General features: G+C 45.2%; 1 protein-coding gene across 1 annotated transcript in view; it reads left to right on the top strand.

Annotated features, from left to right (window-relative positions):
* Nucleotides 1-8,926: 8,926 nt before the first annotated feature.
* The window catches only part of ATP10B (ATPase phospholipid transporting 10B (putative)), a 258,806-nt gene continuing 243,886 nt past the window's right edge, over nt 8,927-23,846 (top strand). Inside the window, exon 1 of the mRNA XM_019740727.3 lies at nt 8,927-9,174. The gene's annotated coding sequence lies outside the window, so the exon portion shown is untranslated. The remainder of the gene's footprint in view (nt 9,175-23,846) is intronic.

Genomic DNA, 23,846 nt, shown 5'->3' with positions numbered 1-23,846 from the left:
TCCTTTTTTTGGTTAGTGGTCTGTTTCAGTGGTCTTAAACTTTTGGTTTGGCTCAGAAACAGTAGCGGTATATAGTAAAATGCCACTTTCTGAACTCCATCTGAAGAGTCTAGGAAGAGAGAGGAAAGACAGATGAGTAGTGGAAAATGAGTGTACATATGTGGTGGGACTTTGGTTTAGTTTCTAGTTGAGAATTTATTGAGCACGTACCATGGACAGGTATGATGTCACTTTACTCTCACAACACCCTAAGAAGTTGGAGGAAAGTACTGTAATTACCGTGTTTCCCCAAAAATAAGATCTAGCTGCACAATCGACTCTAAGGGTCTTTTGAAGCAAAAATTAATGCAAGACTCGGTCTTATCTTACTATAATATAAAATCAGGTCAATATAATATATAATATAATATAATATAATATAATATAATATAATATAATATAATATAATATAATATAATATAATATAATATAATACTGGTCTTATGTTAACTTTTGCTCCAAAAGACACATTAGAACTGATTGTCTTATTTTGGGGGAAACACGGTAGTCTCATTTTGCAGATAAGAATACTGAAGTCCTAAGGAATCAGATGATTTTCCCAGATCACATAGCCAGTCAAGGCAGAGCTGAGATTTTAAGCTGGGTTTGTTTGACTGACTCTCACATCCACGCTAGAACCCTGTGCTCTGTGCTGAGGATAGGAACGTGGATTGATGAGTGTTTGGATGTTTGGAAAGGGGTGATTCTAGTGCTGTTGATAATGTCTGGATTTATGTCGGGATTTCTGGATTGCATTCTGGATCCAGGCCTGGGTTCAAATGTGGATGCTGCCACTTACAGGTGACGTGACCCTGACCATGCTATCTTATCTAAGTCTCACTGTTCTCCTCTTCAAGGAGGGATAAAATGCCACATACATCATAGAGTTACTGTGTTGGTTAAAGAAGATAATGCCTTGAAGTCTTATCCACCATGGCCTACAACATCTCTGCACAATCTGCCATCTGCTTTCCTCTCCAACCTCATGTCTATGCTCTCTCCCATTGTGCATCTTGCTCCAGAGATGCTGGCTTCTTTTTTACTCCACAAATCTGGTTCATTTAGGACATTTACATTGGAACACTTGTCTGCCTAGAAAACACCCCCCACAGACTATTTCACGGCAAATTCTTTCTTACTCATTGAAAATAATGTCAGTTTAAATATCTCTCCCATAGAGAAGTTTTCCCTGTACACACAAAGGAAGCAGGTTGTCATCCCTGGGTCACAATCATAATATTCTGTTTTATTTCTCCTTTCATAGTATGTATCACGATCTGAAGTTGTATTATTTATTGGTTACTTGATTATTATTAGTTTTCCTCCAAATGGAATTTAAGGTGCATTAATGTCACATGCTCATTACCATAGTCTGAGCTCTTAAAAGAATACCTGATATGCACAGAGAATTCACTGAATATTTGTGGGAAGGAAAGATGAAAGGAAGGAAGGAAGGAAGGAAGGAAGGAAGGAAGGAAGGAAGGAAGGAAGGAAGGAAGGAAGAGGTAGAGAAGTGAAGGGTTGGGAGAAAGAGAAAGAGAGAGAGAAAGGAAGAAAGGAAAAGAAATAAAAGTACTTAGCATATTAGTATTTTAGTAGAAATACTAAAAACATACTATTATTATTAAACAAATAGCTATTAAATGCCTACTCTAAGCCAGGCCTTGTGTTCAGCATGTATCTCCATATCCCTCTACCCCACTGTTGTGCATGGACTGAAAATGTTGCAGGGGGGCCACAGTGGGAATCTCTAACTGTTAGGGCTCATTGGATTCAGAACTCACAGCCACATTTTCAATATATTTAGGAAATTCAAATTTAACTGGAACCTGTCCCATGCATACAACTCATTCTCCAAGTCCACAGCAGACAGAGTGACCGAACAGATGGACTTTGCATAGCACCTGGGAGTCCAGCCAACTCTGGCTGTGCTGGCCGCATTGGAGAATCTCACACAGTGGAGAGAGAATTTGCAAATTTCCGAAGGGAAGTGAGGTCCTAAGCCCCATGTACAATTTTTGAATCACACTGGTTATGGGTTTTAAATGGACCTTTTCATTATTTAGCTTCACTTAATGTTTGCTCCTTTTACATTTGGGATGTTAAGACATCATCTGACACCTCTGCCAACCTCATCATCACAATTATTTGCCTGGCAGAGGATGGCTGGTTTGGGGGACAGATACAGCTTCTCTAGAGAGTCAAACGTACACATCCCTCTTCTGCAGACTTGTGAGCATTTGGTGAAGGAACAACAGGAAAGGTTCTGTGATTCCAGAGGATTTTCAGGATTTCTTATTGCTTCACCAGCTAGAATTATCAACTGAGCAGAAATATTCTTCTGCTGAGACTGAAACAGAGCAAATCCCAAAGCCGAGCCACAGTCTGTGTTAGAAAGCATTTTTGAGTGCTTTCTTGGGCATCTGCAATGAGATTTTCAAGAGGGCAGCACCAGTAACTTGCTCTTGCTAAAAAACGCCCATTCTAAACAGCATTGGAGACTGTCAGTCTCAAAGTCAGGCCCTTACTGTCCTCCCTGCTTTGGCAAAATAAGTGTCGGCACTCAGTTCACTTCACAAAGACTTACGGAACATTTACTGTGTACCAGGTCCCCTGTGTTGCAGTTACCATGGTAAACGAACCACTTCTTTCATGGAACTCAGAGTCCAGTGGAAAATAAATTAAGGACATAATTTATTACAAGTCAATGTGATGAGAGCTAGGCTCTTAGAGGGTAATTTTTGGCGCCCATAGATACTTACCTAATCTAGAATTAGGTAGATTAAAAAGCCTGCCAAAGGAAGAGGTATCTTAATCTGAATCCTGAAGAATAAGATGTACCTGGAAGAATCCTGGATCAGAAGTCAGTGGGTCTGGGATCCATGTCGCGTTTTCTTTGGTTTTGGTTTTTTTTGTTTTGTTTTGTTTTAGTTACTAGCCTTGTAAACATGGACAAGTTATTTAAAATCAAAGAACTGTTAACCTTGGAAGTGGGGTTAATACTACATCTCACAGGAGCAGGTAACAAAATAGACATGCAAGTAATTGGTAAATTTCTAAAGCATTTTACAAAGTGCAAGGCAGGGTATCGCATGATGCCCCGTGGCTGTGGATTCTTGGCATCCCATATCGGTGTGCTTGGATCGGGGCCGGAAAGGTTGGCTTCACCTTTTCCCAGCATCATGCATCTCTGAAAGTGCTTGAAGTTGTCTTGCAACCAAGCTCCACAAATGGAAACCCACATTTATGTCTAGTTTAACGCTGCTGGGATTCAGCCTTATCTCCCATTACACCCCAAGTTCTGACTCCATAGTTGTTTGTTTGTTTTTTCTATGCTTCATACTTTCCCAGGATGCAAAAGAGCATGAACCATGAATATTTACCAGCATGATTTGTGAGTTGTAAGTAGATTTGAGTATCAGATGTTACTATTTCAAGCACCAAGGTTGAATAGCTCTCAAGCTGAAATAGAGCTCTACTCCAAAGCACATACGGGGAACAAGCCCTTTCATGGCATAAGCAAGATTTGTTTTCCCATCTCACCTTTCATAAAACGTAACAGCACTCTCAACTCTTAGGGGCACCCCTTTCACCTGTCATCCTGGGAGGCACCAGAGTTAAGGATCTTTCCCCCTAAGCTGAAATACATTTTTCCACTAGTAAATATAATAGTGACCAATATGTTCATATCTGAAATCACACGTGATACAGAAAACTAAACTCTAGAAATCCTAGGCCCAATGCCTAAAAAACCAATGTCAAATCCTTAGATACAGTTGCACAAAAGAAAACTCTCTTATCCGTGGTTTCACTTTCCGCAGCTTCAGTTACTGGTGGCCAGCTGTGGTCTGAAAATATTAAATGGAAAAATCCAGAAATAATTCATAAGTTTTCCATGGTGTGCTGTTTTGAGCGGTATGATGAAATCCCTCGCCATCCTGCTCTGTCCCTTTCGGGATGTGACTCATCCCTTTGTCCAGTTTGTTAGTAGCTGTTTGGGTTGTCAGATCAACTATTGTGAGATCACAGAGCCTGTGTTCAGTTTATTTTACTTAATAATGCCATAGTCACATTTATTACAGTATATTGTTTTAGTCGTTTTAATATTATTGTTGTTAATCTCTCACTGTGCATAATTTATAAATTCAACTTTATCTTAGGTAATGTTTATTTAGGAAGAAACAGAGTTTATATCGGGCTCAGTACTATCTGTAGTTTCAGGCATCTACCGGGGGTCTTCGAACATGTTCCCTGTGGGTAACGGGGGACGACTGTATTTTCAAATTTTCAAGGTGAAAACTGGTTTCCTGGTAAACTAACCCATGATTCAATCGCTGATGACTCCTGGTAGCCTCCGAGTGCTGGTCCTAACTGTTTTGTAGGGGTTCCTGGAGACAAATGCCTTCACGAACAGGATTGTCCATCTGATGCTAGATGATTTAATAAGCCAATGGAAATACAGTCTGGAGTGGAGAAGCCGTCACATCTTCAAACCGCTCAGCCTGCAACCCAGATATAGTTAGGAATAAGCATCCATACGATGAATATGAAAAATTAAGCTTAGAAGAGAGTATCATTTTTTCTGTTTTCAAAATGGCAAGTCTAGGTGACTGGTGCCAAAAGCCTCATAAATGAGCAGCTGTTGACATGAGCATTGTATCTGTGTATTTAAATGCATGAATCTTGGAAAAATTAACAAGAAGTCAGGGAAGCTGAGTGTTGTCTTATCTTTGAATGTCCAGCGCTTCCGTGTACCATCCGCCACTTTATTTTCCTGTATCTGTTATTTTGCTGTAGGCGGCCAGGGTGCCAAGATGCAAGTAATCATTACCAGTTAAATAGGCCATTTTGGCTAAAGAGAGTGCCCAAAGGGAAGGAAACAGAGAAAAACCTCTACTATAGGCTGTATACGAAAAGAGGTGACTGTGACGAATGTGATTCTAGGTGGGGGGCACTGAAGGAAGACAGCTTAGTGTTTTAACCCATCTTTGATTTTTAGAGGAGGATGAATACTTAGATTAACACAGATGAAGAAAGAATAGCAGAAAAGTGGAAAAGCATGGTGGAAAAGCAGGTCTTTGGAGCTCAGAGCACTTAGCAATAGATTAGGCAGATGGGTCAATTCCCAGGCCTTTGGATCTGAAAAATGCAATGTCACTTTCTCCTCTTTGATTCCAGTTGTATAATTTGGTTTATGATGCACAAAGCAGATTGTGAAAAATAAACTCTCCACGCTGTACTATAGAACCATTAGGCACTGCATCTCATCTGCCAGTAAAGTTTCTTACGGGGTTTGTCTAGAGGTACACCATAGAAACCAACCATAATGACATCAGGTGCTTTGGATTGTTCAGAAGGGTCATATTTCTAGTGAAGAGGGAGGACAGCTAGGCTCTGACCTTTGGAAATAGCGGGAATAATACGAAAAGCCCTGCAGTTGGTGTGGGGCTGCCTTCGTTCCGGTCATGCATTCATTCAACAAATATCTACGGAGCACCTGTTATGTACCAGGCACTGTGGTAGGCACTGGGGAAGCAATGGTCAGGCAAACTTGGTCCTGACCCAATGAAATGTACAGCTTAGAGGGTGACAGTTTCATGGCAGATGACCTAGAGTTGGATGTCAGAGAAGCCCTCCCTCAATAATCGCAACTGAGAATGGAAAGATAGCTTTCCTGCCTTTCCTACGCCTTCTGGTTCTTTTAGCTATTCCTCAGAGGAGGTATTTCCCATTTCCTACCCCTGAACACGCTACTATTTACCAGGGTCCCCTTTAAGTAGGGTCATCAGAAGTGAACCCCACATGTGTCTAATCTGAGAAGAGTGGAACAGGATTCTCCATTCTCCCTGTCTGAATACACAGTTACATTAATGTAGCCTATGATTCCACTGGCTCTAGTAATAATATAATATAACGATGATAATGATAGTGGTTATAAGGAAGAATGATGAGGATGCCAAGACTTTGAGTGCCTGGAATGAAGTCTGCAATCCATCTCTATCTTGGTTTGGGTTCCCCCGAGAACAGAGATAGGTTAGGGAACAGTTTCAAGGCCTAGAGCGTCTGTGCAGTATACTCTTTCCATGTAATCTCTTCTGCTGAGAAACTCCCCCCCCTTCATAGTTCTCTCCTTGCCCCCTCCACAGCTGGCAGTGCCTATGAAATCTTCAGGTCCTAGCCCAGATACCACTTCCTCCAGGAAACCTTCCTCAACTCCCAAACCGGGTTGGCTTGCCTTCTTATGTGTTTTTACAGCTTCCTGCCTTTGTTTGTCGTGGCACTCATCTTGCCTATTTAAATTGCCTGTTGTTTGTTGCTGTTGGATTTGTGCAACTTGAGTTCAAAATGGGCATAGAGGATGAATAAATGAATGGTTCGATGGCTGGCTGCCTGGCTGGATGATGTGCCTACTTTGCTCTGGGCCAAGCAAGCATGACCTCCCCCATAGCTCTTCAAAAAAGGACAGCTCTGCCTCCAGCCTCAATGTTTATTTATTCCCGATGAATATTCTCCTGTTAGCCCTGCTCTGGTGTCATCCAGTCCGTGAACTATGACTTATTTGGGTTACTGGAACAGAATAAAGAAAGCACACGGGGTTTAAGGACTGTTGGGTGCCTGCAAAGAGAGACAATCTCACAACCACCATGCTGCTTCTCCAGCCAAAAGCCCCAGTGAATCCTTCCAAACCACTTTGGGTAGTATGTTCAGGGAACTACTTAGAGTTCAAGGTCCCCCAGGGCAGACATCCTTAGGATGGTGCTATGAGTGATGCACTAAGAAACTCTCAGAAGAATCCTCATGCAGCCCAGTAAGACAAAAGCCAGGACCCAGAGAACCCGTAGAAGAATAAGAAAGAACATGGCAGTAGTGTCTAGGAGATCTAAGAGAATTAAACCCCAGGTCTGTCCTCAGGTCCTCACACAAGTCGCACACACATTCTATGAGCCTCACTCGTCTCTGCTATAAACTGGGAATAATGTTTCCTTTTTGTGAAACCATGCCTCACACTTAATATACTGTGATCTTAACAGATACATGATAGCATATAGACCAAAGAATATCCCATTTGAAGAGGAGAGGGAAAAATAAGGGCAGTAGGTGTCTACTCGTAAGCAAATAGCTTTTCTGGCAAGATTCTTTTATACTAGTGCTTCTCAAACTGTAGCATGCGTCAGGCTCACCTGCAGGGCTTGTTAAAATCAAGGTTGATGGGCATGTGCCCATCAGAAATTCTGATCCAGGAGGGATGGAGTGGGCCAGGATGTGCTGGACCCTAGCTTCAGACCTAACAATTTAATGGAGGAGGCAGATACTAAACTATGTTCATACACATAGCATTTTAAAAAGACAATAGCACATTGACAGCCCCCCCAAAATATCATTAAACCCTACATTGCTTCTCCAACGTTGGTGTATGTAGAAATTATCTAGAGTGATGGGTGTTAAGATGTAAATCCCAGGCTCCATCCTCAGAGAGTTCTGGGGTAAAGCCAAGAACCTGCAGGTGTCACAAGTTCCCCAAATCATCCTAATGTAGGTGGTCTCCTCACCACACTCTGGAAACACTGCGTTATTAAAGAGCATCGTTCTTTCTGATGGATTTTTAATACAGTCGCCTAAGTTAAGATAGGCCAGATTGTACTTCCTTCCATTTTAATAACAAAGTCACTCAAAATTAAATCTCCGTGCTTCCATCTCTCCCTCTGGTATTGCAGTGGCCTTCAGGGAGCTGTTTTAATTAAGTAATTCATGGAGAGCACACCTGTTCAGGTATGCCTTGGCTTTATTTGGAAAACAATGATTAAAACCCAAAATCTCACTATTTCTGGTAGGAGGCAGGCGTCTGTTTGTTTGAAGCATAGATAAAATTTGTAAAATGGGAGAGTGCAATGAGAGTGTTATGTTAGACTGCAGTCTAGATTCAAGCGCCTTTTATAATATCGATGCGTGCAGGGAATGCACATAGGTCTCTTCTCATGTAGCCGTTCTAGTCACTGAAGGGCCCTGTGTGGACCTACCTGAGAGGACACTCCAAAAATTACTTCCGGGCTCAGTGGCACAGAAGGAGTACATGATGGGACACGTGCTTGACAGGCTTAAGTCCCTGTTCCTTGGAGACAAGGGTGCAAGGAAATAACAGGCCACAGATAGAGCAGAACCAGTTTTAGGATGATGCCAATGGAAACATAAATCATTATAACCCCAACTGGCCTGAGGCCTCTGCGAGCACTTAATCAGGGGTCTCCTTTTCCCCACACTCCCCACTGAACTTTCCTTGCTGATATCCCAACACCTCCCAGAGGAGGAAATGCAATCTCCTTTCAGCCGGATGGGCCGATTTCAACCTCTCTCAAGTTTTCGCCCTCTCCTTTCTACTAAGAATAAGGTATCTGCTACATCTGTAGTAAGGAAAGCTGTGGTCCCTGAAGGGAGGGTGCAGTTTAGCCAAGGAATAGGGATACAGCCCCTCGGCCTGGGTGGAAGTTGCCCTGTGAGGCAGCTAGACAGAGTCCCAATCTCCTGACACATGACCTTCAAATTCCTACACTTTTAAAATTGATCACCAGCAAATGGATACTCTCCATTTCCCCACAGCTGGGCCAATGTCCCAAGTTCTGGGTCTAACCCGGGGGCTCTCTCTCAAAATAAACTGGGGGTTTGGGTTTGCAGGGCGGGCTGGTGGAAACCAGGCCAACCACCCAGCAGCTGACAGCACAGGCACCTCTCCTGGGTTAGCTCTGGCTCCTAAGCCGGTTAGGCCAGCCCCGCCAGGAAGCCTGGAAGGTAAGAAGAGAAGGGGGGTGGAGATACAGGACTTGGAGGAGGAGCCCAGAAGCCTTCAGCAGGGCGGCGCGAAGCCGATTTCTGCAGCAGGCCGGGAGAGGAGGAAACGGGGCGGAGGAATTGTGTACAGGTATGTGACATTGACGGCTGGGCTTCTGAAAGGGGTTGGGGCTGCCTGCTCAGGCCAGCGGATTAAGAGGAAGCTCTCACCGGCTGTCACACCCCTTGATGGGATAACTGGAGGCGGTGGCAACCCAGCCTCCCTCCCTAGTGGCCCCACCAGGATGAAAACGCCCAAAGAGTGTTGACTCCCCCTGTCAGAGCTGTGGAGCCTGCACCGAGGAGGAGAAGGTAAGTGCCCTGCTTGATGCTAAGACTGGAAGGTGGTCCTTTCTCCTCCGCTCTCCCCACAGCTTGCGGCCTGTGGCAGGGATGCTGCTTCAAAGGGAGCCTCTGAGGCTGCCCCATGGCTCCGCTTCCGTCCCCTGGGTCCTGGGGGCTGCTGCTGTATTCACCACCAGCCACAGCAGCAACAGGCTCCTGGGGAACCGCGTTCCTGTCTATCTGGGGAGCTCCTTGCTCATGCTGGAAGGCCCCATGTGTGCAGTTGGCTGTTATGAAGGCAGATGAGAATGGTGATGACTCTCTATGGTCTTGGCTTCTTCCACGTGCTGAGGAGCAGGCTGCCTCTGCCTTTGCTGCCTCTTGCTCAGAATGAATCACCATTGTGGAGAGCCCATCATATTTAGGCAGTCGTTCAGGGCCTCTACTAGTTCAGGGCCTCTTTCCAGATGCTTACAAAACCACTGTACAGGATTTTGAAAGAAGTAGGTGTGTTTGAGGAAGAGAGAAAATGAGACACAGAGGTGCGTTTCTGACGAAAATCATAATGGTAGGAGCTGACTGAAAGCTTACGATTTGCAAAGCAGGAGGGTGAAGCACTTTCCATCTTGTCGCAAGCCCGTGAGGCAGGTGTCGGTATTATGTACCATGACGGATGAGGGTGCTCAGGCTCAGGGAGGGTAGCTGAGCCAAAGTAGGGATTGCTGATTTCAGTCCAGGCTCTTGACTTACACCACTGAGGTCATAGTTAGCTAAGGGTTGTCCAGATTCAAAGCGTGAAGAGGTGATGAGCAACCACCTAAAGAGGCTTTCCTGGGACCACGCAAAGCTGACAGTCTCTATGTCTTGCTGCTGTGTTCAGGCACCAGTTTAGACCGTGGTCTCTGCTTCTCAGACCTCAGTGGCCCCTTCTTGTGGATTTGGCGACTGTTAAGAGCCCACTGCCAGCAATATGGAATCCACATGGTCTGTGCCACGAAGAATTTAGAGACTATCAGCTGAGCAATGGAGCTGGTCTTTAAAACACCAGAGCCGGCAATGGAAGGGGGAAGGAGATACATTTGAGAGCTAGACACTGGGCCACTTAGAATTAACCCCAACCCCCCTACAGTGGTTCTCCAGGCTTCTTTTGACTCTAACCCTTGCCCACCCCCAACCTCACCTAACAGGAGATGCCTCAGTTCATGGTCGCCTCTGTTCGTTCCCCTCCTTGGGACCTGTGTCCATGGTCTTCCCTCTGCTTGGAACACGCTCCCCTGGGCTTTCCCTGAATTTGGCTCCGTGTCTTCAATCAGGTTACCACTCAAATATTGCCTGTTCAAGAGGGTTTCCTAGACCACAGAACTTAAAAGGGCGTCCGCCCACCAACACTGCCCGCCCATTGCACTCCCTCCCAGTGCGGATTATGTTCACGATGCTGACAGCAATCTGAAATTCTGTCTGCTTGTGTGTAAGTCCCGTGAAGTCTGGGACCTTCCATGTCTTCCACCTGCTGGGTACTACGGGATCCCTAGGGTTTAGCAGATTTTCCAATGATAACGGGCCCTGTTACTATGTTTTGAGTGAATAAATAATAAAAGGCATCAGGAGAGAGCATGACCACCATTTGCCTCCCTCTCAGACAGCACCTCCACTTGGTCTCCTTTGGGAAGGCAAACGCCTTATCCTAGAAACTGAAGTAAAGAACACAAGGGTTTTCAGGTGCTCAAAGGACACATGATGTCATCTTTGTGGGAACATAAGGAAAAAGGCTAAATGGCATCCAATGGATATAGTTCCCTGAGAAATGGCAAGGTATGATCAGGCTGTCTCTGCCGACCAGTCTGATAAGCAACCCTGCCTGTGACTTCCCCCAGCACGGTTTTCTGGACACCAAACATGGTATTGATCTTAGCCACGCCAACGGGATCCCAAAAAGCTGGGCGTGCACCCTCCCAGTTCTGCTCATCAAGCCACTCATTCAAATTCCCACCAGGCTTTGCTCACATGTCTTTTGCTATTTTTCGGTGTCATTCATTGGCAGGATAAGAAGAGGCCCATATTTGGGATCAGGGGGTCCAAAATATTTCCATGGGATCTACCACTCTTTGCAACTGTGGGCAAGTCCGTTTGTGCCACCACTTCTCGTGTTTATCCCCTGTAAAATGGAATAGCAGCTGCCTTCTATAGCCTGTGAGGTGGTCGCAAGGTGTACATGTGATGCCAGCCCTTTGCAGAGTACAGGCATACGTTGTTTTATTGCTCTTAGCTTTATTGTGCATCACAGATGTTCGTTTTTTTACAAATTGAAGGCAAGCCCCTCTAGCAGTAAAAGATGATGCCTCGCTTTACTGTAATACTCTCTTTATTGTGGTAGTCTGGAAACAAACCCACCATCCGTCCGAGGCATGCCTGCATTCAGTGTGACAGTGATAAAGAAACCAGCACATTAGGTCTCTTGCTCAAAAGCAGCCGGCCTCTAGCAACGGGGAGCAGAGTACACAGGGAGGTGTGTTTGTTTTGGAGAATTTCACTTGCAGAAAATCCACAGTTCCAAAGGAAATCTATCAGAGGAAGAGACTTCTCTGCAGGATCTCTTTTCCCAGGCAGCTACCTCAAGAATCGACTTAGGTACTTTAATTAACACCCAGCCTCTTCGCTTTGCAGCCAGGAGCGCGTTAGACAGCGGCCTAGTGATGCTTCTTCCTTGGCAAGCACGCAGCGTTTGGCAGTATTTCACATGCTGGTGGTTTTATGGGTCCCTTCCTGCACTTATGTGTTCTTCATTGTAATGTGTGTTGAGCTTTCCTGGCATCAGCCCTGATCCTATTTGATTTAAGAGACGTCTGATTTTTATATCTGATCCTCAGGTTGTTCTGTGATTCTTTTTTTTTTTAAGGCACTCCTTGTCTTCTATTCCCTTGTGCTATTCTAGATTTTTTTAAATGCCTTTGAAAATATATTTTTTAATCAGGAGCCAAGCCAGAGTCCAGATGATTTTACTGGGGAGGAAGGGGCTCATACGCAAGACTGTATTATGGAAAGAGAATTACATTAAGTGTCTGGGGACCTGGGCTTGACTCCTGGCCATGCTTCTCAGTAATGCTTTTCCAACTTGTTGGGCCCTGGTGGGGGGAATAATATTGGCAGTGAACTTGTACTGAGAACTTACTCACTGCTAAGAGGAGGCCTTGGACAATCTCATTTCATGGTCATGCTGACTGTCTCTGTTTTTGGAAATACGGAATACGAGACTTAGAAAGTATGACGTCGTCAGGTAGTGAGTGATGGAACCCAGTTTTCATGTACACTGATTGACTTACTCCTTTTTCCCAAGTGGCCTTTTAAGAAAAGGATAAATATTTTCATAAAGAAAGCAAAATTGTATGTCTTGCCAAAAGAGAATATGAAAATCCTCAGCCCTAGCCCAGGGCATATAGTGGATGCTCAAGCTGTTCAAAATTCTTAAAATCTTTAGGAGAGTTTGCAGACACTGTATGCTATGCTGGGGAGTAATGATATAATAATGACAGTCAGCATTTATTAACCACTTCATACTTGGCACTACTAGAAGCATTTTCCTCATATTATCTCATGTGCCAGAAGCAGTTCATCATAGGAGTGAAGGACATGGGCTCATGGTTAGGATGCCTGGCTGTCAGTCGCTAGCTGTGTGACCTTGGACAAGTTTCTCAACCACTCTGTTTCAGATTTCCCTATCCATAAACAGGCATACTACTGAACTTTTTCCTTAGTGTCCTGTGAGCATTATGACAATGAAGACCTATAAAGTGCTGAGTCAATGTTTGGTGTGTAATGTTCTCTCACATGTTTGCTGCCGCCGCCACTTTTCCCTCAGCCCTCTAGGAGTGATGTCCGCTCAGTTTCATCATATCAATGCAGAAACTGATGAAGAGCCAGGGCGCATGGCTAGAATCAGGATTTGAACTGAGTTCATCCAGACCCTTCTCTCTTCTATGTTCTATTTCCTCAATAAACTCTCAAGGAAACACAAATTCCTCTTGGAACTCACAGTTGGACAGGAATTTAGACTCCAAGAACCTATTTACTTCTCTCCAGGCATGTATCCACAGGAACTTCTTGGCCTCATGTCCTCTTGAGGCTAGTAAGTGAAGTGTCTTGTTGGAAATGATTTATGTCTCTAAGATATCGCCACACCGGCCAGAACTTTCTCCTCTGCTCAGTATTCTCTCTGTGGGCAGGCAACCACACTGGTCTGCCGGTGATGAGTTTGCTGATGAAAAGCCATCAACGGCACTACTGTTTCCAGACCTGACCAGCTAGGGGGCTTCTTCCAGCTTTGTGATACCATTGTCCTGGGTTGGCTTAAATCTATCACTATAATCTCCTGAGTTAGCATCAATGTTGGGATAAATGACCACAAGAAATTGTCCAGAGGTCAGTCCTGGGCTGGTCAAAGACAGACGGCAGCATTTGTGCCTTTCCTGCCATCGTGTTGGCTATTGCAGTTACTTTACAGGTTCATTCTCCCCCTGGGTGGGAACTTATGTCTGCCAGGATCCTAGCACGCAATGTAGGAGCACCATGACCCCTGAAAAGCAGTCACCCTGCTGCTGCCTGCACAGAGTATGCATGGCTCTGAGATGCTTCTCAGATAATGATAGTAATTAATAATTAACAGCTTCCTTTTATTGAGTACTTGCTACGTGTGGGTTTATTTAATTAGCGCAGGTACTCCTAACACAACACTCTCAAGTAGGTTCTAGTATTCTCCTTCCTATTTTAGGGAAGATGACATTTGGGAACCTACAAACTTGGCCAGGGCACTCAGCTGAAAGTGACACCACCAGGATGTAAACCCAAACCTGTGTGACTAAACACACGGTCTTCACCTCTGCACTGAACTGCCCCAAACGCCTCCTGCCTGAGTCAGCATCTCTGAGATAATTTGATAACACATTAATGATTAGCTGTGGACAAACCTGTCCTGCTGGGCTATGCCATGGGGGATGTGGGTAGACCTGCCTCACCCAGTTTCTCTGGTTCTTCCCACCCTGACCTGGGTGGTGAGCCTGTTTGTTTTTGTTTTGCCTCATCTTACCAGGGCACAGCTAAGGTCCCTAATTACTCAGCTTGCCTCCCCACCACACCTCTTAGTTCAGGAATATCACAGTAGGGAAGCATGAGGGTGGACGTTTTGTCTCTCCAAGGGACCCTCGGTCCATTACCTACCTCTTGAACAGTAACCCTTTTGCATTTTTCCAATTTTTCTTTCCTTCCTTGTTCTCTTTTGAGCCTGGTTTAAGAGCAAATCAATTTGATCACAGATCATAAAGCGCGCTTTCAATGCTGTGAGATAATTCAGTAATTGGCATCTTAGCCTGAGGACTGGCCTGTGAATTGTGTTATTTATAAAAGCAGACAAAAAGGGGGGTCTGAATTGTGGCCGTATATCAAGAAAGTGCCATCCCTCCCAAGTAGTACTTAAGCAATTGGACTGTTCCCAGGAAGGAATGCAGAAAGAATCGGAGAAATCGAGTTAAGTCTTGAATACCACGCCCTTTATTGACTATGTGACCTCGCACAAATTGTCTATTTTCCATGGTAGCATAGCACTGTTTTCCTGTTGTTCAGCTCTGCATACATTTACTAGTAACACTTCTGCAGTGTCCTGGGCACTGCATTGACCCCAGTGTATATGGGGTTTCACTTAATTCTCCCTCAACCTAATGATGTAAGTGCTACGCTAATCACTTTACAGATTAGGAGACTGAGCTTGGTAAGGTTAAGCACCTACTAAGTAAGTTGTGGAAGTGGGATTTGAACCTAGTCCTTTCAACGTCAAAATCCCTTCCCCAGACCAGCATAATGCACCAACTTATGGTTTGATGGGAAATTCTTCTTTTCTGCCACAAGATCACACACCAGCTTTCTCTTGTGCACAGTCTGCTTTTGCAGCTCGTGCTAAGGACGTTTTTCCAGGCCCCGTCTGACTGCACTGCTCCTCCTCATGTGCCAATCTTCCAATCAATGACCGGAGCAGCTCTGGCCAGTGCCCCAGCCGTCTCTCATTATCCCTTCTGCTCAGTCTGCTCTCCCATCACAGGAGGACCCCGATAAGTGGGAATCTTGGTTGATTCCTAACAAAGGCAAGATCTTGCAAACAAAGACTTGTGCTCACCTCTGAAGATAAAACCATCTATTTCCTTTTCCTCTGCGTGGCAGAAGTATCCCCAGATACTGTTGCCTTGCCAGGACACTCAGAGAAAAGCAGGGGTTATATGCAGGTGATTTGAATGGGTCATGGAGTCGGGCTTAGAGGGGACCCATGAGGATGTCCACCCATGAGTACGAGGGTCTTCTCCGTCTTGTTTGACAATGTCCCCTGGTATGTGGGAAAGACTCAGATGTTATTCACTGGATCAGTGTGGTAGCTTCTAAGGAAAGTATGTGTCTAGTGCAGATCCATCGTTGGTGTTTGTTGTGCTTAATAGTAAGCAAGAAGTCAGGAGGCTTAGTGTTGGGTCATTGGAATTCTTACTTGTACAACTTGGGACACATTTTCTTTTGCCAGCTCCTCAGTAGAGCATTTCTCTGCCCAGCTACGATTTGAGTTCATCTGGACTTTGTTTAGGGTGGAGCTTGTCATTTCCCTCACATCTAATAATGCCATTTCTCCAGCCACAGCTCACCCTGGAAGGCCTGTCACACATTCTTTCAGTCACAGGTGGAAGCTTGGCTAGACAGTGACCATCTGAGTATCCCTGGACCCCACTTTTTGCCCACATCTTCCTCCTTTTTTTAATTTCCTTCAGCTGAGGAGTCCAGAACTACAAGATTTCCATGTAGTGAGCAAAATTACAGTGCTAAATACCTTCTTACGTATATTCTATTTAATCTTCATAAGATCTTTACCTCAGCATTTTGCATATATAAAAAACTCTGATACTTGGAAAGGTGCAAGGACTTGCTACAGATCCCCGAGCTGGTTGGTGGTGAGCCCAGGTCTCCATGCTGGGTCGGTGGGCTCCCAGTCCCAAGCTCTTGTCATTGTGGTCTGCACAGAAAATGCACCTCTTGCCTTCAGCCGAGGTCTGTGATACAACCTCTCATCTGAGATGAATGCTGGTCCTTCTCTGATTTTTCTCAAGCCAGATCCCCCGTCACATGAAACGTGTCATTTTCTAGAAGGGCAGCCTCTGGTGTCATCTACGGCAAAGTATCTGCATTTGAGCTCCCTGTGTCTATCAGAAGACACAAAATCCCATGAGAGACTTGACCTTCATTCTTGGTTGTCATTCTGCTAAGGGTGATGAAGGAGGGACTGGTATGTGGTCCGGTTTAGAGAAAACAAGCCCAGCCCTTTGCAAAGGCTGCCTCTGGGTACAAGTCCTGAGGCCCCGAGGAAAGGCCATTTTTACTGCCCAGTGTCTGGAGATAAAGGTCAGCTGGGAGCTCAGAAGGCGACAGGTGGCATGTCCTAGCCTCAGTCCTTCATGATGTGCAGCTTTCACATCTGGTGGCACAGCCAGGGGCAGACTTCACTCCTGCTTCCCAGACATGGTCATTTCAGTGGAAATTAGATTTGCTTAAAAAGGGCATGACTTTAAGTGGGAAATTAGGATTTCTTATCACAGAGTCACTGTAAAATTAAATACGGTGATCACAGAGCACCATGAGTAAACACAAGCCAGACACTGGTGTCTGCTGAAAGCTCTGGCCCCGAGACGGGTTCCTGCTTTATTTCAGAGAAGAGTTAAACATTAACTGGCACCGTTTCGCAGATATGCAGTTGCATTTGTGAAGCTCTAGAGATGAATGACGGTGATGGTGGCACAACAGTGGGAGTGTGCTTAATGGCATTGAACTCTACACGTAAAAATGGTTAAAAGAGTACATTTGGTATATACTTTCCCACAGTTAAAAAGGAGGCAGCTCTTAATGTTATGAAGCAGATATATTGTTAACTGAAAAAGGAAAGTGCTGAATGGTATGATTAGAATACTGACATGTGTGGGTTTTTAAAGGGCATATGCACACATACATCTATGCTTGTTTATGAACAAACCCTCTGGCTGACGGCATTTGATTGTGTAGAAAGAAAGGGCTTCTGGTGCTTAGAAACAGAGGGGGAAGGAGGCCGTTATTTGCTGTTTGATTTGTGTTCCATGGGCATGTATGACTCATTCTAATAATGATTTTTTTTTAATCCTAAAAAAAAAGAAAAGAAAAAGAAAACATTAATAAGCACCAGACTGAAACTGTCTCTCTAAAGCAATGGTTCTCTTTGCCCTGGACTGTAGCTGCCGCAGGTGAGGTTCCCCCAGCCAGTAGCCATCACCTGGTTAAAAAGGCAGGATCTCAGCCCCCACCCACACCCATGGAATCTGAGTCTGCACTTGACCAAAATCGCCAGATGGTTTGCAGGACATGAAAGTTTAGCAAGCACTGCACAGGACTAATTAAATCGAAATCTCTGAGGTGGGGCTTGAGCGTGGGAGTTTCCCAAAGCCCCTCAGATGATTCCACAGGGCAGTTGATGCTGAGAACCACTAACAATGTAACTGGGAAAGCTGAAGGGGTTGAAATCTGTTACATAAAACAGACTTCCCGATTCTACACCAAAAGATACCAATTCAGGGCTTTTTTATCCAGGGATGGAGCATAAGGTCAGGTCATTGTAAAATCAGACTTTGGAGTTAGAAAGATGTGGATTGGAATTCACCTCTCTGAGCCCCATGTCGATGGAGTTAATATTAACACCTACCCCACAGAGCTGTCCTATTTAAGTGAGCTGGTATAGGTGATGCCCGATCTATTGTTAAATGCTCAATCACTATTAGGTGATAATTACAACGTGTACGTCCATTTCGCCTTCCCCTCCCACCCACATCTTGTCCTGGGCTTCTCTCACTGTCACTGCTCCTTTCACGTTTGCTTATTCTGCCTTGAGCACGTCATGGACAGATGACATTTCTCATATTGCAGCTGAAGCCCCGAAACTCGAGTTTTACCTCCCCCATCTCTTGACAAACAGAAAAACTCTGCTGTCTCTTACCAGACTATCTGGCACATTTTAAAAATACAACTGAGACCTCATTACATGGATGAACAGCTTTCCATCAGCTCATTCCGAGCTCTGATGTTAATGTAATTGTTGCAGAGGTATCACCGTTGGCCTCAGATGCAGTCAGGAACGAGTCGTTACTAGCAATCCGAGACGGTTCCAAGTGCAGAGAGAGTGCGTGGAAGCTGCTAGGGTTTCTGCGTGGATAGACGACGCTGTCGCGTGTGTTCCATGGATCCCTCCCATTGCCGTGACAGACAGCAGTTAGAGAGGGGTAGCGTATCCTAGTCAGAGGATCGATATCTCCCCCTCACAGCACCACAATCATCTTTTCAAAACGCCAATCCGAATGTGTTTAAACTCCTGCTGAAAACCCCTGAGAGCACCTCACTACTTTGAGATTGAAGAGCAACCTTCTTAAGAGGGTCTGCAAAGTTCCCGTTCTGGCTACTCTTCACGGTCATCGCCCCGACTCCTTTTGGTCTGATTGTTGGGTTGTTTCCCTCGCTTGGTTGAGTCCTGGCTCTGTGTGAATTCTGATTCCCAGGCCATAGGCCAAGTCTGATTTTGTGCCGTATCAGAGCCCCAGAGCTTGGTCCGTAGCGTATAGATGCTCCATCAATGTTCATGGAAAAAATCAACGCATGAAAGGATGTCACACAAGGCGGTTCTGCCTAACCGGCCACCCCCTGCTTTGCTATGTGTCTCCCAGTAACACCAAAATGCTGGTGGTTGCCTATAGAGGTTCTCGGCTGTTTTCTACATTTCACCTTTTGCTGAAGCTGTACCAATCATCTCATTCCTCCCTTTCTCTGTCTGGGAAATCTTACTCTTAGACAAGGGTTATCTCCTCCAGTAAACTGATTTGCCAACCATCAAGGCTATTATGGCCTCCCTTGTGTCCCCATTAGGTCCCACATATGACCTCCCATTTTAGTTAACCGTGTCCTGTGTTTGTGCCTGCCTCTACAATACTTCAGGAAAGGCAAAATGAGAACATGTGACATGTGTGTGATATGGTAGGTAACGAGGAAATAGGATGTGTGTGTGCGTGTGTGACTGTGTCCCTGATATTTCACGGTGAATAACACACTGTGCCTTATAGCCTCAGTGCTTTTGCACTTGCTGTTCCCTCCATGTGGATGCTGTTCCCACCTCCCCTAGTCACTTGACCTACTCATCAGACCTCACTCAGTTCTATCGCTGCCACACAGTTTTTCCCTGCTGCAACCCCAAGACTCAATCAAACTTCCACCCATTTGTTTTAACTCGTTATGTTTCCTTTGTGAAGCTAATTACCAATTCTAATTACAAACTGTGTTTTTATTTGACTTAAGTTGGCCTCTCCCTTATACTCACAGCTTCGTGAAGACTGCCTGTACAGCCATTTTTCCCCCGGCACCTAGCACAGTTCTTGGCACCCGGTCGGTGCTCCCTGGAATGAATAGTGGATCCCCTGCAGCCTTCATTAGAACCTGAGTATGAAGGGGAGAGTGGGCAGGTGAGAATGCCCAGCTTCCCTCCTCACTGTGGTCCCAGGAGGGTGCTCCTCAATCGCTGTGCTTAGAAACTCCGCCCAGGCATTCAGCATCCTGTAGACTTGCTGGAAAGCTCTGTGACTGCTGGTCCCCACCCTACCCCACAGTGCTCTCTGCTTAAATCAGGCCATAGCATTCCTGAGACCTTGTTCCTTAGAACGCTCAGCCAGGTCCAGCTGCCAACTGCTGAGGCAGCAAAGGGACATGACGGCAAACCCAGAAGGGAAGGCAGGTGGCAGGGAGGACAGCAAAGTTGTGGCTTGTAAGTAGGTCTGACATCCCCAGACACATTCTGTCCAGAAGAATGAACTTCATCAGATTCTGGGCACTGGCAGGAGAACGGCTGCTGTCTTCCTCCTCATCAGGCCACCAACATTGAGTAGACAAATGGTGTGATTTGACTTGAGGAATATAAGCATCTTCTAGGTGTCCACCCCCCACTCCCACCCCGATTCCACCACTTGGAGTGGAGCATTTTCCTACCACTGACATGGATGTTCCTGACATTGCCAAACCACCCCAAAGCCTTTCTTGTATTTGCCCTGCCCTAGCAAGCCTTCTGGTGACTGTCCTCAGCCAGCTAGAAGGTTAGAACCATTCAAACATCCAGGCAGCCCCGGGAGAGGCTTGGAAAATATGTATGTAAATGTGTTTGTCCTTGACTGGCAACAGTCCCATGGCCATAGGTAGGGCAGTGGTCTGGTTACAGCAAGGAGATCATGCAGAAAGAGAAAAGTACACTGGGTTCTGGAACTTGGGCCCCACACCCAGCTCCTGGCTCTCTGTGCCTCATTTTCCCCCTATAAAGTACAAGGGCAGGACAAGGTCAGTGATTCCCACATTATGTGTTCTGGAGCTACAGGGTGTAGAAAGGGTGAGTTGGAGCCACCGTGTGGAGCAGAAGGGCAGCCCTTTGAGACATCCCACACACTTACCCCTGCATCTCACACACACACATGCACACTCGTAAGTATGGCATACACTTTGCTCTTTTCTCAGAGGAGCTTGCCTCTATTTTATGTACCAGCATACTGTAAAGGACACTGGCACTGTAGGTGAAAAGAAAACTGGGTCCAACAGAGCACAAAAAGGTTTGGAAGGTCAGGAGGATCTCTGAACTGTACTGGCCCTTTGACCCTTCAGCTGTCATACTGGGATGTCCCATGTCACGTGTCTGTTAGAAAGTAACAAGAGTGTAGTGGTCAAAAAAAATGGACTCTCGAGCCGGCCTGCCTGGGTTTGAGTCTGGTTTCTACCACTCACTGTGTGTCCTGGGGAAAGTTATTTAACGTCTCTGTGCCTTCGTTGCCTCATCTCTAAAATGGATGTAAAGAAATACCTGCTTTATGGAGTTGTTGTGAGGGTCAAATTAGGTTAAATAGGTAAGATGCTTAGAATAATGCTGAACATAAAATATTTTTAGTATTGGCAGTGACTAGTATGTTTTTACTAGCTAGCATTATTAAATTAGTGATTCTTAATATTTGGAGGGATCATGACTCCCTCTATAAATCTGTTAAAGCTATGGACCCTTTCTTTGGAAAACTAGATACCAATACATCTTGTGCATTCAGTGCAGAGAGCAACTGGTTCAATGTCTTCAATGGAAAAGTGAGGCCCAAAATGGGGAAGGGCTTTGTCCAAGGTCATTTGATGTAATAGCAGTGAAGCAGGGACCAGAGCACAGGGTTCCCAGTCCCAGGCTGGTGTCCTTTTCATTGCTGTGCGCCATTCCTCCCCCGATGCAGACATGGTGAGATGGTCACAAAGACCTGGACTCCATAACCACTCTCCCACCTATGGCTATATGACTTTGGCACATTTCTGAGTATCTCTAAGCTGCAATTTCCTTGTCTGGAAACTACTAATACACTGTGCTCCAGGGGTGTTATCAAGTTCCCCCCTTAGTGGGAGCACAGAGTGGATGAGCTACCGCCACCCCTGTTTCTATGGTAACAGAAGGGCTCTCGGCTCTTTGGGAAATGCAGACTCCCCTCCACAGGCTGGCAGCCTAAGGGAGTGATGGTGGTCCCCTCTCCAGAATGCAGGATGGTGCTGGGAAATACGATGGGTGGTGTGCATCAGGGATCACCCAGACCAACGTGAAGCAGGATAAGTGGCTCGTTCTGTCTTCTTGTGATGTCCCCTCTCGTCTAGATATCCAGGGAGATGGTTCTCTCTAGGGCACACCCTCCAAACAAGTATCCCTCCCACGTTCGAATGTTATTTCATCATGCTTTAAAAAACTTTTAAAGGCATAACTGAAGGTGATTTGAAGAAGGTTTAGTGACTCATTCAAGGAAACAGTGACTTGTGAGGCTGGCATGAAAACCTAGGCCTCTTGGTTCTGAATTCAGGACCCTTCCTTTCGTGTTGCAGCCACTGTGATCTTTATTAGAATCCCCCATTGGGCCTCTGAGCTGCTCTCCAGGTTGTGCTGGGACACCAGCCTCAAAAAAACCCTCTTCTAGGCTTTACCAAACACCTCTGACTAGACTGGCCAGGATCATGGCTGCTATGCTGTTTCTCAGGAGAGAGGCAGGCTGTTTCCTAGGTCTGCACCCTGACAAGGATTTCTCTGTGGTCCTTTAAAAGGAGCATTGGGCAACTTCCAGCATTTTACAAAAATTGCAGAAAGTCCACCTCCTCCATCCCATGTTGGTAACTTGTTTCCCCGAACAGCTCTATAATTAGTACCTGGGATCCATATAATCGTAGCTACACAGAGCCTTGCATTTTTCATCTAGTTGATTCATTTTGATAAGCCTTAACTCCCTGGTTTGATTTTTTAAAGGGTGGTGTTTTATAACCTCTCGCCCCTGGGTCTTGCACAGTTCTGAACATAGAAAAAAGCTGCGTTTAGCAATCTTTTTTTTAACCTAACCAAGCAAAACACAAAGCCCTGCTTAATTTACTTTCATAAATAAATAAATACATGCATATGTAAATAAACACACACACACACATACACATATAATTAAGTGGCACATAGCTGAAGTTTTTGGAGAAGTAGTTTGGTGTTCAACCTAACCTGTCAAACAATGAACAGTCAGGCAATTAACAGGTTCTGATAAATGATTTCTAATTAAATTTTATGACAAATAGAGCAGAGCCAATCTGTGTTTATATAGAAAGATCCCGAAATATCTCTTGAATTCCTGCAAACCTCTCAAACAAGGTATACATTTATCTAAGAACCTTCCAAAGGGACCTTGTTTCAAAGATTGCAATTTGTAAGAGATTGGACTGGGTATTTCCACGGCAAATAATTCCATTTACATTACACTCAGGCCCAGTAACACTGCATGCCCCAAATAACTCATTACTATCATGGGGCTTCCAGCCCCATGAAAGGTCCAAGAGCATAAAGAATACATAAAGAGGCAGAATATACAGGTTCTTTACATTCCTTCAGCTATTTTGCCAACACTCTCTTCTGTAGAGCCTTTAGCTGGGGAGAAATGAAAGAAATGAGTTACACCGCCAAATTAGGATGGGAGATTTGGGCCAAGTGGATGGAGGTGAAGGAGAGAAGGGATGGTCTGGGATAATGAGCTCAGGGAGGCCAGCTTGTGAACACAAACACCAGGTACGCAGCTCTCATTTTCCCGCAGCTGGGTTTATGAGGCTGCAGCCCCACCGCAAGCGCCTCTGGTGCCATCTCTTCCTCCAGGGCCCAAAGTTCTGAGGGCGGGGAGGACATAAAAGGGGCCAAATTTGTGACAATGTGGATGGATCTTGAGATGATCATGCTAAGCGAAATAAGTCAGACAGAAACATTCAAGAACCATGTGATTTGACTCATACTTGTGTTTGGGATATAAAACTGAAAGCAACAAACGAACAAACAAAAACTCATAGATACAGGTAACAGTTTAGTGGTTACCAGAGGGGAAGGGGAGTGGGGGGATGGTAGAGGAGGGGTAAAGGGGCTCAAATATATGGTGATGGAAGGAGAACTGACACACAATGCAATAGATAGATGATATATTATAGAATTATACCCTTGAAACCTATATAATTTTACTAACTGATGTCACCCCAATAAATTTAAAAAGGGAGGTCAAAAGGGAATGTTTTTAGTGTCCCATTTTCCCCATCAATGTTAGGAGGAT

This window comes from Rhinolophus sinicus, chromosome 5 (assembly GCF_057876585.1).
Source record: "Rhinolophus sinicus isolate RSI-liver-muscle chromosome 5, RSI-T2T, whole genome shotgun sequence".
Taxonomy (NCBI): domain Eukaryota; kingdom Metazoa; phylum Chordata; class Mammalia; order Chiroptera; family Rhinolophidae; genus Rhinolophus; species Rhinolophus sinicus.
The sequence above is the reverse complement of the archived record's forward strand: the minus strand, read 5'-3'. Positions and strand labels throughout refer to the sequence as shown.